The 12,593-nt window shown below is 36.9% G+C and overlaps 1 pseudogene; it reads right to left on the minus strand.

The window, feature by feature from the left end:
* Window positions 1-1,936: 1,936 nt before the first annotated feature.
* Window positions 1,937-2,738, minus strand: LOC114173285 (uncharacterized; annotated as a pseudogene).
* Between the last annotated feature and the right edge of the window lie 9,855 nt (window positions 2,739-12,593).

The following is a 12,593-nucleotide window of genomic DNA, read 5'->3' on the forward strand; positions in this document are numbered from 1 at the left end:
GATGGAGAAGAAGTACAATTGATAAGTATACTTTATTTGAGAGACGAAAGCCTTAAGCATTTTGATCACTATCATTTTACAATCAAATTAAGAATAATTGTCTGATGTAGTATATATCCTTTAATGAACTGACTAGTCGTCTAATGCCTAGAACTGTATTGTCTATTGCACAGAAAATTAATAGAAAAAAATATATATAGATAAGGTTATTCAACCCAAAGTCGTCTCCCAACAAATTCAATAGTAATCTTAGTATTCCAAATTATAACATTTTTTATAGTAGTAAAAGTTAGAGGAAACAATAAAGTAAAAGGACTATTCGTGAAAATAAAATGATAAAATAAGTATGTTGATTCTTCAATGCATTCATAGTTAATTATTGGGTTAATTATGTTTTTCGTCCCTCAAGTATGAGTAATTTTTGGTTTTAGTCCCCCACATAACGTTTGGTCATATTCAGTCCTCCACGTTTTAAATCTAATGGAATTGGTCCCTAATTTTAAACTCCGTTAATTTTAATTCATACGTGTCTAACGGATGGCCACGTAAGGATCCCGTTTTCAGCTGAGAGGAATTGATGAACAACACGTGGTCTTGATATTATGAGAACCGTTTTAAAAGAGGGATTTGGGGTCATTCTAAAACCCTAAAATTGGAGTGTTCGTGTTGGTTTTGGGGGGTTATCGTATTTTATTCATTGGCAGCCAAAATTGAAGTTTGAAGATCGTTTTAGGGTGATGAAAAGTGGGAGCAGAGGGATTCATTGTACGCAGAGGAATAGTGGTTCGAAAATTTCGCAGACCTGTTCATCGTCGTCGGATATGACATCCAAACTGTGTGGGTGTGGGGAAAGATTACTGCTCTTAAAGGCAACGACTGTGAAGAACAACGGGAGATTATTTTGGAGATGTAGAAACTGGGCTGTAAGTGACAAATTTGGTATTTATTGGGCGAACTTGATTTCGTTTGATGTCTTAATGGTTTTGTTTTATTTATGTAGTCCAATTCTCATTGCAATTTCTTTGAATGGTTTAATGAAGAGGATTCTAAATATGAAGGGAACGCACCGGACTTTCAAGACAGTGGTAGAACACGAACTGAAGAAGATGAAGTGTGTTTGGAGAAGGAGAAAGTTATAGTGGAGTTTATTAAGAAAAATGAGAAATTGAAGGTGAAATTGCAAGAAGAGAAAAAGTTTGGGAGATTCATGCAAGTTTTTTTCCTTTTGTCGTGGACATTAACAGTTGTCTTTGTTTTTATGTTGCTATTCAAGTTCAATTGCAACTAGTTTTTTAGTAACTATTATTTAGCTGTGATTAGTTATGTATGGAACTTTAATGGTTAAGTAAGTTTGAGGTAACTTCTGTTGGGGAAGTGTTTTGTATTTGTAATATGGCAGTAATGAATGAAATGAGAAGTTCAATTGTGTTTTACATGGTTGTGTTTTATCCTGTAATTCAATTGTGTTTAACAATTGTGCTGTAATTAAATAGCAGTGGTTATATGCTGTGACTTTTATCCTGTAAGGTTTCCTTTGATGTTAACAGGATATACATTTAATTGATTTCATCAAATTAATCCATACACGAAGTTTTACTGCATTACCACAAAACACAAGTAATCCATACACAAAGTTTGACTGCATTATCACAAAACACAAGTAATCCATACACGAAGTTTTACTTCATTCACAAAACACAAGTAATTCATACACAAGTTTTAATGGACACCAGACATGTGGTCCACAAATCTGAATAAAATAAGTTTAACTACATTCAATAAAGTATTGGACACCAGACATGTGGTCCATACATCTGAATACAATTTTGCTTTAATCCAAAAAGTTGTCCACTATGATATTGCCCACTGCTACAAAAAGTGGTCCACCATTAAAAGCAACCAAAACAGTTTGATTCCTCCTTGTATTTCACGTGGGTTAAGCAGAGGTTGCAGTACTTGCTTGAGACCCTATCACTTGTGCAGCCATGCTTCTGGTTTGGGTTGTTGGTGGTCTTTCTCCCTGGTTCACGTTTGCAGCAACTCTCAGTCTAGATCTTCTTCTACTACTGCAGCTTTGGGTAGATGGTCCTGCAGCGCTACTAGGTGCACTAACACTTGGAGTTCCTTGTGATTGTGCCTGTGAATTGGGTATGTTTTACAGCTCCAGATTTTGTTCGTTTGAATGAAAAAAAAAATTGAATGATAGGTCCAGTTTGTGTTCTTACCTTTCTGTGCCTGATTCCCCTTCTACAGCTCCTAATGTTGTGTCTCATCTGCTTACACATGTTGCACTTCATGATAAGATTTTTCTTTGATAGCTTGGAATGACTGACATGTTCATCAGCTTCCCTTCTTCTCAGTTTTTTGGGTCTCCCAGGTGGTGTTTTATAAATTGGTGGGAGTAGTTCAGGTTGAGTGCTTTTAGGCCATAATTGTTGTCCATTGATTGGGGTTATTTCTGGGCTATAGCATGCCTCATATGCAGCTCTTTTGTAATATGGATGGACATAAGCTTCAGGGTTTTCCACCTTATAATTAATTGCTGCTACAGCATGTCTACAAGGTATGCCTATCAAATCCTAAAAGTAACACGTGCAAGTATGGTTACTCAGATCTACCACAAACTTCTCCATGGTGAACCCTTGTGTGACTTCAAACTTTGCACCCCCTGCCCACACTGGAAGCCAATTGCCACTTTTCTCCACTTCCCTATCAAGCCTTTTCTATGGCTTAGGCATAACATTACCAGGATATGCATTTAATTTTTCTCTTAGTGTTACAAATCTACTCATTGTGTATGACCTAATCCATTCCATCATACTAATAATTGGTTTATCCCTAGCTAATAAGATAGTACTATTGAATGACTCAGACAGGTTATTCATTAAAACATCACATCTAGGATATATGCTGAATGCATGCTTACACCATGAGCTTCTAGGTATGCCAATTAACCCTCTGTTCTAGCTCACCATCTTCTGCCTCAACCCCTTGTTTTACCTTAACCTCCTCTTGTTGTACATGAACCTCTTGATCACCCTCAACTCCTATGTTTGTCTCACCAACCGGACCACCATCAACTCCTATTTCTGTCTCACACCTCTGTGCCTCAACCCCTTCTTCAACCTCAACCTCTTGTTCTACTTGAACCTCTTCATCACCCTCAACTCCTATGTCCGTCTCACCAATCGGACCACCATCAACTCCTATTTCGGTCTCACACCTCTGTGCCTCAACCCCAACTTCTTCCTGACCAACTTCTTCATCCATTCCAGGACCAGTAATAAAATGAACCACCTCAGGCTGACAAGGAATGTGCTGGACATATATATCTACTTCTTCATTTCTATCCTCCGCATACTTAGCCAACGCCAATGCCTCCTTATCGTCACTCAACAATCTTAGGTTGTTCAACAACGTTTCCTTCGAGCCCTTCCACCAAAGTCTAACATCTCCAGCGTATTTGAACTCCTTCACGATGCCTAATGCTTCAAAGAATGACCAAAAATCTGTGTCGATACCCGATACCACATGGATTTCACCCCCCACATACTTCAATCCCCTATTCCGTTCAAACCTACCCATGTGATGGAACGCAACCGCGAACCCCATTTCCAGCCCTACATTTGAAATCGCATCACAAACCAATCCAATCCAACATTCAACCACAAAAACGGTGAAGATAAAAGTGAACATTAAACCAAAGAAATTCAAAATGCATAAACGACTAACCTCACTCCTTCGTCCACCAAATGCGAGCAGTTACCACCACCTTCTTCGTCGTTCAAAGCTTGCTTCGTCGTGCCTAGGGACTGTCTTCTTCATCGTGCCTAGGGTTCTTCCAAATCTCCTCAGCTGAGATTTTTTACAAATGAATACAGCTTAATCACTTTCTAACATAACCCCCACTCAACAGCTAAGTTGGTTTAGTGAAGTTAATGACATTTTAATGCTAACAAAAACCTCAGCTAAGTTCTTTTAATCACATTAATGACATGTGCCTTATTAACGAGTAACTAAAACGTGAAAAAAAATTCCTCTCAGCTGAAAACGGGATCCTTAAGTGGCCATCCGTTAGACACGTGTGAATTAAAATTAACGGAGTTTAAAATTGGGGACCAATTCCATTAGATTTAAAACGTGGAGGACTGAATATGACTAAACGTTACGTGGGGGACTAAAACCAAAAATTACCCATACTTGAGGGACGAAAAATATAATTAACCTTTAATTATTCATCAGTTATTAAAAAATTATTATTCATCTAAGTTCCAAACTGAATAAAATCAACCTGACAAACATCAATCAATTAATTGGGTATCTCTCATGTTCTAAGTGTCTATGTTTTAGATCTATATTATTTTGCCCCTTAGATTAAGCAAACAAGATATTATCAAAATTAAGCAAAAGTAAAAGAAATCTAATTAAGGCTTAGGATTGAATTTTCAACAATTGTTCAAAGACAATATTAAGGACAAAAATTAGAATTAAAAAATATCATATGATATAGTACACTATTGATTAATTTATAAACATCTCTTATGTTCCAAGCATTTACATTTGAGATTTATATTCCTTTATATCTTGAATTAAACAAACAAGAGATTGTTAGAACTAATAAAACTAATAAGAGCTTCAATAAAATATCAAAATTGAATTATCAACAAGCTTGCAAAGAGAGTTTTAATATCAAAAATTAGAATTCAAAATGAACAAACAATATAAGCAAACTATGTGTTACATAATTAGACTGTTGAACCTACTAAACACAAAACTTCAAAATTTACTACGAAAAAACTAGAGAATTAACCTAGAAGATTTGTTGCATTAAACGACCCCAATAACTAATGAGGTTTTTATGATAACAAAACATTCTACCAGACATGTAAGTCTTTGTCTACAAGTGAAGACAGTAGACAACTTAAAAAGAACGTTTAACAAATATAGTAGGGTTAAGGAATTAATTAATATGGTTTGAAGATCAAAATATATGAAGTGTATTATTGCTTGCAGGTGTTTAAATGATTGATAATCAAATATCGTGTGTGATAACAAAAGCAAGAAGTTGGGTAAATGCAAAGACCAAGTCTAGGGATTGGACAAGTCAAAGTGTTTAACAAGTCTAACAGTAGCAATTATCACTGCAACAAATTTCCATATTTGCGAGGGAACAATCCCTAGGTAATCCCTCGCAAAACGATTTAGCGAAAGATTAGTGAGGAACTAGCGCGGACATTGAACCATAACTAAATTATAAGTAGCTAATTGGCGAGGAAACTACTACGTAGCTAATCCCTAGCAAAATGTTTGTAGCAAACCCTTAGCTAATACCTAGCAAAATGTTTGTAGCAAATCCTTACCTAATCCCTAGAAAACTAGTTGTAGCAAATCTCTAATTAATCCCTACCAAACTAGTTGTAACAAATCCCTAACCAATCCCTAGCAAACTACTGTAGCAAATTCCTAACTAATCTCTACCAAACTAGTTGTAGCAAATTCCTAGCAAAGTGGTTGTAGCAAATCCATCACTAATCCCTAGCAAAATATTTGTAGCAAATCCCATGCTAATCCCTAGGAAAGTGGTTGTAGCAAATCTGTAACACCCCAATTTTGAGATGTCACTGAAAGTTAGAAAATGAACGCATTTGGCGGAAAAACATTATCATTGAAAATGTACTAATAAAAAAACTTTAATTTGATTTAAAATAAAATATATATAATTGAAATAATAACTGCGAAAAGAAAATTACATAGTCTTCAATATCTGATTTATTTATCCCATCCTCTCAACGATACTTCTTGTCTGAATCCTATGCATTATCAATTGCTCCCGTATAGCACACACATCATACGATCATCGCACATACAACAAACACACAAATAAACAAATAGGGGTAAGCTAATGTAAACAATGATATATAAAAGATTCTTAGTAAAATAACACTTTTCAAATAAGTCACATTCAATACAATACTTAAGCATCATAATCACAATCACACTCCTCATGCAATACATGAGATTTCCAGATTTCCAACCTAATACACACCATCACATCATACACAGAAGAATAAAGTTTCATAACGAAAAACTCTCAAAACACTCGTAGTTTTATCAAGCTTTAACATAAGATATATTAAATTGACAAAACCTACACCTATACAACCCACTAACGTCACATTGGAACTGTGATTGGAAGACTTTTCTCCTAAACAAAAAGTGACACAAAAGCTAAAAAAGAATGAAGAGAAACAATTCTATTTCATGTGGGCCCTCCCAAAATATCCCATCCAATCAAAGTCTCCCTTGACTCATTTAAACATTGAAATCATGTACTACAACTTAAACAAATCGTAAACCCCGTAAAGAAGAATCTAACCCTTAAGTAAATGTGGACTTGTTGCTAAGAAAAATAGCAACCTTGCATGTACTCGTTTACCTGTTGTCTCATCAAAGGTTTCAAGCTCATTAATATAAAGGTGTAACACCAACCCATGAGTTTCTTAAATGCAAAGTTTTATCTCCCTAAACTAAAACTACTACAGGAAACATGTGCCAGCACCATAAATGACCAAAAACCAATAAAAAAAATACATACATCTACACTACTCCACTCCAACATGAATAATGAGAGAAACCAAAGAGACCACAACAAAACTACCCCTAAAATATCCCCTTTTCACATTAACCTATAGTTCATGCGCCCAACAAAGAACCCCCAACTATCACCCATGCACAAAAACTGCTCCCAACGAATCAAACAACCCGCATGCAAATGCTAACGCCCAAACCACAAGGAAAGAATGCCCCCTCAAACCATTCTACCACTGCACGCATAGAAAAAAAATGATTAAGAAAAGAGTGGCTGCAACATTAACGTGCCAAGCTAATACCCGAAAATAGAATCACTCTACTACACCATGAAACTTGAAACAACCGTGCAGACCATATGTTTCCCGAAAACATCACGCGGCCATGAAGAAAGAAGTTGATGGCATACACATGAATTAATGTGAAGGCTCACCTACGCTTGGAGTGGAAAATCTGAGAGAAAAGAAAAAAAAATTTGACAATAACAACATTCATCACCATTCCATGTACCCATACACACTCCTCAAATTTTCATACATCAATTAAACAAGAATAATGAGAAAAACAAGGTTAAGCTTTATTCATCAAGAGAAAAGAAACCAAATGAAAAAGGAAACAAAGTGTAGCTTCAAAAATAGAAACAATGTCAACTTCCCCTACCTGATTCAAGTGTACGTCTTTCAGTTTGTGTCTCTTCCTATCTCCCGTAACTTCTTCTTTCGCTCTTTAGGGTTCTCTCTCGGACTCCAAATCTCTCCCTTACGGTTTCTTTCCTCTTCTTTACTATGCCTCCCCACAACCCCTAACCCTAAAGGCTTTTTTAATCTTATGCAGCTATCTACACTATTATATCTAAAACCCTTTATATCCCAACCAACTTATTTTCTTTTCTTTTTTCGGTTACTACCACTCTAAAATATAAAAACGGATCTGCTTGTTTCTTACTTATCTATGATATATATAGATATATACATATATATATATATATATATGTATATATATATATATATACATATATGTATATATATATATACATATATATATATACATATATATATATATATATATATATATATATATATATCAGCGACGACTTTTAGGAGAAATAAAAGAATATAAATATATATTGTAGATCTTTGTGCATGAATGGCAGCAAAGGAGAAAAAGAATGAAAGTAAAACCAAAGTGTTGCAGCATGCACTCCCGTTTGAAAACAAATTTGAGGAGAGAGAAATTAAAGAATTTTTTGTGGGCCCCACAACACAATTAAAGAAGGAGGAGAAAATCATAAACAATAAACCACAACCTGATAATGACAAGGGTCGAACCTACACTACATCACACACCAGAAACCAACCACTAAACCAAATACTTTTTCATATTATAATACACATAATACACACCACTTAACTATTTATACATATCTACAACATTAAATATAATATTAAAATTTAAAATAAATGAAATAATAACTTACATCACTTAAAAATTATCCGATATTTAATAATTAAATAAATAAATTAAATCAACAATCTTTATCAAGTCATCATTTTTTTTCATGTGTTTCTCTTTATTCTAAAATTTCTCGGATCTTATAAAATTCCTCATTAATCCTTAGAAAACATGTTTGTAGCAAATCCCTAGCTAATCCCTAGCAAAGTGGTTGTAGCAAATCTCTTGCTAATTCCTAGCGAAATGGTTGTAGCAAATCTCTAGCTAATCCCTAACGAAATGATTGTAGCAAATTTCTTGTTAATCCCTAACAAAAGTGGTGTAGAAAATCTCCTTGATTCAACATTTTCCACACACATAATTGAAAGTATGTTCTTTTAGCTTTGCTCTTTGACTGGAGTATTAGTTGCTACTGTATTTGTATGTCCAAATGTAGTATTGCAAAGCTAATTTGATTTACACACAATGAATTAAGAAATGTACATGTTCACATGTCTTGCTACATTGTTTTTAAAGCAGAAAACTTGAACAACAAATACACATTATATATATATATATATATATATATATATATATATATATATATATATATATATATATATATATATATATATAAACATCTACATGACGGTCATACTCATTAACTACACGGCCTTCTCGTAGCCAATAATGTCGCCTACTCTAACTTAGAGAAAATCAATTAAAGTCATTGTGGAAAAGGTGTTAAACCCAAAGCTTGGGCCCAACCAAGCCCACACAAGCCGAATAAACGATTAGCCCACCAAAGAAGTAATCCAGGCCTAAACCATGGTCTAAACAAAGGAAACGAGGTTAATCTTCTATAAATAAGAATGGACCCTGACTATTAGAGGTACGCATTTCATTAGTGCATAATCTGAGATTTGACTTGGAGAGCTTTGACTGACTTGATCATGAGAGAGAGAGAGAGGGAGCTGGAGAAAGAGAAGATCACGACAGCAGAGAGAGGCTGCAAATCTGGAGCGTAAGGTAGAGCAAAGCACTTGTGAGAGGAGAAGCGTGGAACAAAGGTAAGAAAACAATATGTATTATGTATATTATTCTGTGTGTTACAAAGGGAGAAACCTAAAATGGGGTTTTATAGAAAAAGCGAAAAGGGGTTACAAAAACCTTAGATTATTGATTGAATCAGTAATCGATCTATAGAAAATGGGAAAAAGGGAAACCCTAAGGAGTTAGGATTTCAATAATACCTTAGGAAGGTGGTGGTTGTTCCTAACAATCATGCCGAACGAACTTGGGTCAAGTTGGGTCGAAACATTGGCATCGTTTGTGGGGACAACAACTCCCCTTGCCCTCGATTGGGGGGCTTGTTCCGGTACACCCATAAGTCTCACATCGCTTAGGAGTCAAGGTCAATCGTACTTTAAAAACTTCTTCCTCCCTTCACCCTCTAAGGCACCTTTAAGGACAAAACCATAACAAAGCTTCACACTCCAAAGCGGACAATATCTCGGGAATGCAGTAGTTCTTCCTGTAACATCTCGATCGGATATTACGGACTTAAATAATAAAATAAGAAGTAATTAATGAAACTTCATTTATTATAACTGATATTCCCAAAGTGCGGGAAAATAAAATACTTTTATTACTTTCACAAAACACCAAAATCCATAAGTAATAATAAGATTGTAATTATCCAAAAGTCCAAAATATTCATAATTACAATTTATTTGAAAACATAAAAAAAAAAACTTCATAAAAGTTTTGATAAAATCTTCTCCCAATACTAGCCCCGCTCCTTCTCTAGGCCTCACCAGATCCACCTGCAATATCATCTGCTCCCGTGTACCGCGTACACGATTATCGCCAAACACAAGCAGATAGGGTGAGCTAACAAATTACACACATATATAAATATTGCACAGTTATGTATATCACACAATCACATCAAAAGAATTCCATCCTTTGATATCACACCACATGGCCACAACCATGTGAACCGTGTTCTACGTCTTCTAGTGACTACCTCAAGATGCCTTGCTGCCATACCTATCGGCCACAACCGATAGAGCACGTGCGGGAAACCATGCTACGGATCATACACCGTAACGCTAGGTGGAGTTCCCAAATACGAACATAGTTCATAACGTCCCAAGACTACCAAACTCATCAGCTAATCACTGAGGAGGGCAATCCATCTGGACCCATTTGTACTAGCCACAACCAGCACACTCACACCGACAACACTCGCCAACCTGAGCTCAACTTAAAGGTTCCTCGTGTTCATCCGCCATCCCGAGCTCAACTCGAGGGATGCCATTCTGAGCTCAACTCGAGGGATGTCATTCCGAGCTCAACTCGAGGAATGTCGCGTGCTTAACCCTTATCCCGAGCTCAACTCAATGAACATCAGCAAGCCGAACTTTAAGGCATCGCTAAAGCTTTGTAGATCACGTACGTCAAGAGTAAGAACACCAATATCGCTGCAGTACAATCGCTTGGCGGGGGACACGTACCGCCAGGCGCTGCCCGCTTCCAGATCGCCTGGAGGGTGTGATGGGTCTAACCTTTGCTCACATTAAATATTTAAATTTTGGGAATTTAATATTATTTTTGCACTTAAGAAGTGATATTCGTTGCATCATATATGTTTGGATAATCTTAAGTTTAACAATGCAACTAGAATTTAATTTAGGTCCTTAAGAGTGTAAATAGTGAATATTTAAGTCATAAATAAGTCCAAAAATCATAATTTTGGAGAGGAATAGTTCAGGTACTAAATGCACCCCCAATTTTCATGTTTACACCCTTTTTTTTCAATTGGACTATCTATTTCTGAAAAAGGATATTTCTGGAGCTAACTGCACCCCTAGTTTTCGGGTTTACACCCTTTTCCATAATTGGACTTTGTATTTATGTTCTCAACCCCTTCTTTTTACTAATTTGCACCCCTAATGTCATTTAAGCTTCAGTCCACCAGATTATGCCACGTGGCAATCCTCCGCTTACTAAATTAACCAATGAAAATATGCCACGTCCTCAATCCCTCACTCACTAAAATAACCAATCAAAATGTGACACCTCATCACCCTCTCTCCTTCACACAACCAAAAACCCTAACCCTAATTTTTCCTTCTATCTATCGATCTCCATGCTGCAGCCGCAGCCGCCACCCTCCATGGCAGCCATCACCTTCTCGCACAACCTCGTCGGCACTCCAACCTCTGACCATCATTGCAACTCGCGCTAGCTCTGTCGCGCCATCGTCTTCGTCGTCTACAACAACCCAAAATGGCATTCCACTTCGTCTTCTTCGCGCCTCCTTCTTCCTCCATCATCACGTTGCCGAAAAACTCCATGATTTCACCATCTTCGCACCTCGTCGAAATGCAGCCATCGTCAGAAATGCAGCCACCACTGCTGCAGTCAGTGTTCGCGCCTGCATCAGCCACCACGGAGCTCCGCCTCGTCGTCTTCTCTGTGCATCCCGCGGCCACCACCATGACAGCACCACGTTCGCGAGTCTATATCTCATCCAAGCAACCTCGAATCACCAGCAGCCCCCGTACCAGTGCGCACCAGTACCTACCCCAACCTCAATAATGGAGCACGCGTCCATGGAATATGCACCAGCCCTACACTCGCTCATCACGCCGGGGTCGCCATGGTTGCACCATCGTCTTCGTTCAACATGTTGCCAGTGTAACAACCCTAAGGAATATTATTAATATTTAATAAATAAATTCTGAAATGAAATAAGAACCGCATTTATTATAAAACCATTTTCCCAAAAATGCGGGAAAATTCAAAACCTTTAATGCACGTGTCATAAACCAGGAGTCCATAATCATAAAACTAAAATAAAAGTCAATGGCTCCCGAAATGGTTACATAATATTCTCAAAGCTAAAATAATAGACATATATACATATATATATATATATATATATATATATATATATATATATATATATATATATATATATATATATATATATATATATATATACGAAAAGATCCCCTGCTAGCCCTCGCTCCGAGTCTAAGCATCTCCTGGCCCACTTGTCAAATCATCTACTCCCGGATAACAAGTTATCCGATCATCGCCACACACACACAGAAAGGGTGAGCTATGCACAATATATATAAACAAAACATAATATAAATATGTTCCCCAACCCAAAATAACGTAACTAAACTTCTCATACTTTTCAAATAACCCAACCATGACCTCATAGTCCTTCATGGGTATATACATGTACTAGGTCTTGGGACTTCCTTGTGCTCCCACGAAACTAACTCATTCGTGGTCCAAATCTATGAGCCTATCCCGCTCATAGTCCTGCCCTACAGACTCCTCGTCTGTAGTAAAACATCCAAGTTTCATACTTGGACCCTAGCATGCACGCAATCACCATACTATGGACTCCTCGCCCAATAGTAGCCGACGGGAACATAACAGTTCCTTGCCCATCATGCGCCCGACACATGCAATCACCATACTAAGGACTCCTCGCCCATTAGTAACCGACGGGAACTCTACCAGTTCCATGCCCATCATGTGTCCAACCA

The sequence above is a fragment of the Vigna unguiculata genome, chromosome 2 (genome assembly GCF_037176805.1).
Source record: "Vigna unguiculata cultivar grain cowpea cultivar isolate G323 ecotype 2 chromosome 2, ASM3717680v1, whole genome shotgun sequence".
Lineage (NCBI taxonomy): Eukaryota > Viridiplantae > Streptophyta > Magnoliopsida > Fabales > Fabaceae > Vigna > Vigna unguiculata.